Raw genomic sequence first — 6,886 nt, 5'->3', positions numbered from 1 at the left:
CGGTTGAGTATATGTCCAAGTGGGTGGAAGCAGTGGCTTTTCCCACTACCGTTGGCTTTACTAATGGATTTTATGGAGGGTTTTCATATAGAATTCGTTACATCAAATTGTTACCAGCGAATTTACTTTTCCGACGGTAAATTCGTGGGTAATACTTGGAGGAAAAAGGGAGGGAATAGGCACGAACTTTAGCATGGGATTTACCGTCGGAAACCATTTTAGTTAAATGTTGCATTTTGATGACACACAACGAGTTACCATTGGGTTTATTCTATGGTAATCAGCCATAAAATTGAAAGTGCAAATCCTTTCCCCATTCATTTCAAAAGTCCTTTCTATCTTAAACCTTTTTTCTCCCTTTCTCTCTCTAGTTGTTTCCTCTCCCCACTGCTCCAGCACTACCGCTGTCAGTCCTGATCTCTTGCCACCACCTCTCCCTCTCAGGGAAACTAGCCCATTCATCCTCTCCCCTGGTACTAGCCGCGACTCTGTAACATTTCCCTTGCTGTCATCACCATCGCTCTCCAGCAACGAACTGCCGGGATCATCGTCTAGCATCGCTGCATCTCCCTCCGTCACCGTTAGGTTCCATGCATCTCCCTTTTGATCAAATTATAATTTAAAATTTACTTACATGTTAATTTAGGATTTAGTTAAATGTTAATTTAGGATTTGATTATTATATACTAATTTAGGGTTTAGGGTTAAGTTAATTTAAGATTTGCATTTTGGTTATCATATGCTAATTTAGGTTTTATTCTTACTTGTTATTAGTTATTATAAAATAGAACTTGTGTTGATTATTATGGGTATAAAAATTGGTTTGATGATGAAGAAATTAAAATAAATTATATGATTTAGGATTTGTTTGTTTTACAAAGTTAGAATGCTTTGAAGGTTTAGTAAATATGTGCATTTGAGTTTATTAGTAAAAATAATTGAAGCCTCTTGGTGGGTGGATTAGGATTTGAACCCTTGTATGTTGCCTTGATAATAATTAAAAAAATTAATAAGTTAAATTTAATTAAACATAACAAACCAAGGGTTGATACATACTTGGTTTGGATGGAACCCTTAAAGAGTGGAGAAACTCGAGTTTTAGGAGAGACTCTGTCAAAATTTTTATAAGATTTTGAGTGAAATTAAAAAATTAGAATTATGTTTTCGAAAGTTTTAGTGAATTTTAATCAATTGTGAAGGAAAAATGAGTTTTATGATTGTGTTAATTGTGAAGTTGCTTGGTGAGTTAACTTTATTGATTTGCTTAGCAATGAAAAGATTTAATAAATGTTTTTAATTGGTATAGTTTAAAACTTTACTTTTGCACAAATTCACCATAATTTGTTGTTGTTTTTTGTATCTGTATTAATATATTTAAAGTTGGTGAATTTAATTGTGTTTTGACTGATGCTATAGATTGAGGTTGGTTAAAATTGTGAGAATCGTAAAGATTGATATATGTCCAATTTTAGGGGAGGTTATGTCATTTTTTTTGAAATAAACTAAATGTTAAATAATTCATGTAGTATACATGTTGATTAGTGTTAATAATATGTTCTCTTTACAGACATGACGACAGGTAGTAGAGGTAGATCGAGTAGGTCTCGTGGTCGTGGTAGAGAGCGGGCTTCCACCGAATCCCTAAGGACTGTCCACTCATCGCCCTCTACCCTAACTACCCCGTCGACCCCTGTGACGTCACAAGCGGGTCCAGTAGACCAGCAGTTTATCATGGTCCCAAACCCGAATTACGTTCCTCCTTTTGCTACGTTCCTCCTTTTGCTTCGTCCTCCCTACAGATCCAGTGGCAGACCCGGCAGTGAGTGATTCCTCTGGTTTTCCGCCTGTCATCTTGTTGAGAATTTGCCCTGATGGTCTGCAGATGTGAGCACATACTATTTTAATCCCTTTTATCCGTAATTTATTTTGAATTTGTTAAGGTTTATATGTTTCTGTGTGTTTGTTAATCATAAGTTTTTTCATTGATAGGTTTTCCCCAAACAACGATGCTTACATACAGGAGATCACCGAGGTCATTAAGTCTATGTACGACCAACCGTGGCCGACCTACACCAAGATCCCTGCTGAGACCAGAGAGCGATGGTTTTAGAACTGGGTGGAATGATTTTAATTTGTTGAACTAATTAACTGTATTTGAACGGTATTTTATTTTGACTAGCTAATGTTGTTGAATCACTTTGTGTAGTTGAAATTTATTTGGGATAAAGAGCATGATCTAATGACTCGCAAGATCTTCGACCACTGGGCAGGGAAACCCCTTCAGCAGATGATGAGTGACATTTGTCAACGGTGCAACAATCTAATGATCTGGATCCGTCCAGACATCAAGAAGGCGCTAGAGACCCATTTTAGTATAGATGAAGGGTTCAAGCTTCACCGGTTGACAAAAGTCGCTAATCGGGCTTCGCCAAGGTCATCGAGCTATACAAGTGGGTCGGCGACCTTCATGAAGACCAAGAGCAGACTAGTAAGTAGTTCGATAATTTTTGTTAATAGTCTGGTATTAAGTTATGTTAATAATATATGTTAATTAGTTGTTGGTTGATTTATTTTATTCGTTGGCTTGAATTCATGTAGTCTAAGTCGTTGGATCGTAAGTCCACACTGGTAGAGACCTTCAAGTATACCCATACTTTGAAGGCGAACAAGGAGAGATTTTCTGACGAGCGGTCTGCGACCCATTATATGAGTTTCAATTAATTATATGTTTGAAATTTATTTGGTTTAATTTAAAGTCAATTAAATATTATCCTAATCACATGTGTGACACAGGAGGATTACACGTAGAGATTGGAGGCCACGACCCAACAATCTCAGCCGCCTAGTGAGGACGACGTTACTGGCACAGAGACCTCAGTGGTAGATCCTGACAGGGTTTGCCACAAGACCACCTCTAAACCCCACAAGAATTGCCGCTTCGAGTTAGGGTCGTTCTTGGCCAGTGGCATCCGCTCCTCTGCATTGGCGGCTTCCTCTACCTCTGCCACCAGCCCTGCCGATCCCCAGAAAGTTGTAGACTGGAGGGAAGAGGTGCAAAAGCTGACACAGAAGCTTCGTCAGTAGGCGAAGCAGTCAGAGCACAGGTACAACGACCTTCTTGTACGCGTGGGAAGAATTATTCCCTTTCTCTCAAACCTCAGGGACAAGCTGGAGCAGGTAGATCATTTGCGAGAGCAAATGAAGGTGTACAATGCGCAGATGCAAGTTCGAGCAGCGCGCTACTGATAGGGCACATCAGCACCTACTTCGCCGCCTCAGTAGGGTGTAGACGACGACGATGAAAATTACCGTAGTCTATAGGGTTTATGGATTTAGTTTGTTTATTTCTACTTCGTTGTATTCTACTTCTATGATATTTTATTATATTCAGGCTATTTTTTTAATAAAATAATTTATTAATTTCTGGTAATTTTGATTTCTGCCCTAATTTTGTTATCAAGAGTTTTAATAAAATAATTTATCGATTTCTACTAGTTGTGGCTTAATTGAGCCAAAAAAATACACTACCGTAGGATTTATCGGCAGAGAAATCTGACGGTAAATTGGCGCTAAAACACGTGATCTGGCACCAATGTTACCGTCAGAAAAATCCGACAGTAATAAAAAACTCAATATCGACAAATTCATTGAAAACCGTTTTGGTGATAAATCTGAAGGTAATTACCGGAGGACGAAATAATCTGCTGGTAAATAATTTTCGGTCCGTTTATACCATCAAATTCAAGAAGACAGTAAATCCGATGATAAATTATTTTTCGGCGGACTTATTCGACGAATCCAACGGTAAATTTGACGGTACTCAGTACATTTGACATGGAATGTTTAGAGTTCTGATGCAAACATCCGATAGTCTACACCTATGTGAATAGCATAATCTTTTACTGCGAGAATCAGAACTTTTCGAGAACTAAATTCCATTCTCATAACAAATTCATCATCTACCACAACAGGAGGCACTGCTACAACAAATTAACACCATGACATAAATTTAAACAACTATATATAATATATAAAATTTAAATATACAAATTTTAAATACCTAAAAATGAATATATATATATATATATATATATATATATATATATATATATATATATATATATATATATAATGTGTTTACAAACAAACTATAAATTATATAATATGAATATATAAATACATATACATTTTAAATTTTAAATTTATAGTATGTATATAACATATATAAATAAATATACAATATAAATATATACATTTTCAAATTTAATTATATATAATATATAAGTAATTATGTAAAGATATAATATAAATATATATAGATATATATACATTCTAAATTTTAAATATAATATATAATATATAATCTGTTTAATATATTAAATATATAAAAATATATAATATAAATACGTATAATATATATTTATAATTTTTAAATTTTAAATTTTAAATTTTAAATGTTAAATTATAGATATATAATATAAATACATAAATATAAATATAAATATAATACATAAAATATATAAATATAATTTGGAAATTCAAAAATTACACATACAAAAAATAAACAAATACATAAAATATGTAAAATAATACTATTTATACTAGACATCTAAAAAATTAATAGGTCCTCACTAACTGCATAAAGAACTTAATAATAATCATGTTATTTTACACCAAACTTAACTATTTCTATGTTATAAAATTATTATATAATTATCTAAATTACATATTTACATTAATTACATATTTACATTAATGTATTCATAAAATTTTGGTGCATGCATAGCCTCCAGATCCAACGCACACATGAAATATGACTCTTCGAATAGATGTTGGTTTGCTACTATATTTTCTACCTCCGTGACATCTGCCTCTATGGTGTCATCTGTTTCATCATCATTTTCATTTAGATCAACAATTTCATAGTGTTTTTGAACTCATCCTCGTTGTCGCTGTTGTAATCTCTCATTCAATATTTCAATCGGCTTCAGATTGTTCAAAGTCAATGTACAACTTGATAAACGACACTTGTGATCAAGTTTTATAATAGATTGAAAAAATCTCTTGCATGCTCATCTTGTCAGTGACATACTTCATCTGAAAATGAACGAACCCACCAAACACTGATCGAAGATGCCAATACAAAATACACATACTTTTTTTGATATACGTGGATCTAGGCATGGCAATTTTCTCTGGCATTGTGGGTATCCGTGGGAATCTACCGACCAGAAAGCAGGGTTGGGGGTATTTCTTTCCCCACGCGGGGAGGGGTACGGGTACCGTGTAATAAACAGGGCGGGGTAGAGAGAGACGTACCCTCCCTGTAGGTATCTGTTTATTAATTATGAGTTTAAAATTACAAAAATATCCTCATATATATATATATATATATATATATATATATATATATATATATATATATATATATATATATATATATATATATATATATATATTATGTTGAAACACTATCCCAAATCACAGTCTATGCGCCTCTCTTCTCACTTCACTTTCTATCAGATGAGCCTCTTTCTCATTTAATCTCTCAAGTACCTTGCCACCTCCTCATTTAGTCCTTCTTCCAATCTTCCTTCTCACTACGCCGTCAGCCTCCACCCTCTTAGTCCTTCACGTTGTTGTCCCTTACCTTCCTTTGTTGCAACCGCTGCTCACTATTTGTTGCTCAAAGCTTTGCGCGGCCTCTGCCTCTGCTCCACGACACCCCTGCCTCTACTCTACGATGAAGTCTCAGATCTGTCGACGGCAACTCTACTTCAGCAACGCCTCTATTCCACGCCATTTCTGATCTGTAGCCGACTACCTTGCAGTAAGTTGGATATTTATGACTTTCTGTTAATTGAGAAAATATGTTTTGATTTTTAATTGATGAAATTGTTATGAAATTGGGTTTAAAGTTTGAATTCTGATAATGTGAAATCAGGTTTAGGTTTAGGTTTAGGCTTTGGATTTTGTTAATTGATAAATTTTGATGTAGAGTTAGATTTGTTGTTGTGAAACTGAATTTAAGGTATGGGTTCTTACTATAAAATTGAAACATTAGATTATAATACTGAGTTTATTGGGATGTTATTGTTTACTAATTTTTTTCTTTTTAATTTTCTTCTTATTCGTTTCCTCCAAACCCGTAGATATCTGAATATCCAACGGGTATGGGGTCCCCGTTACCCGTCATAGGGAGGAGAGGGTTTTTTGAGGGGGCGGCGGAAGGGGACATGTCCCCACCCCCATGGAGACCCATTTCTAACGCACGCATTGATGAGTCCAATTCACACCACATTCAAAAATTGGTGAATTAGTTCTTTTGGCAAGCGCACCAAAATTATCGTCAAGTAATAACCCATAGTAGAGTGGGATCGTATCCACAGAGATTGGTAAATTCGAGCAGTTTTAATTAATTGATGAATTAGTCAAGCGGATCAATAAGATTGTGAAGTGCAGAATTGTAAATGACATAAATGTAAATGACTAGAATATAAAGAAAAGCAATAAAGTGCAGAAATATAAATGGCAGAATGTAAAGTGCAGAATCATAAATGACTTGAATGTAAATGGGAATGGGGAATTGCTGAATGTAAAATTAAGCTATAGAGAAATGGATAGATAAGAATGGGAAAATTCATTGAGATTGGGAGATGTTGTCTCTTTGGATCAAATATAGCTTATATCCTCTTCAATCATGCAACTCATTGACCTCTTGGCAATCATGATTGATTGAGCCCCAATCCCTTGGTGACTCAATCTCTCAGATCTTGATCAATAGCTAATTTCTTGGTCTAATTGCTCATGAAGAGAGATATGCTTGGTCCCTGATTATACCACACACCATTATAGGTCTAAGTAGAGGGAGGATTATATGTCACAT

The sequence above is a fragment of the Arachis ipaensis genome, chromosome B5, assembly GCF_059453495.1.
Source record: "Arachis ipaensis isolate K30076 ecotype BB chromosome B5, ASM5945349v1, whole genome shotgun sequence".
NCBI classification, from domain to species: domain Eukaryota; kingdom Viridiplantae; phylum Streptophyta; class Magnoliopsida; order Fabales; family Fabaceae; genus Arachis; species Arachis ipaensis.
This window is presented reverse-complemented; position numbering follows the sequence as displayed.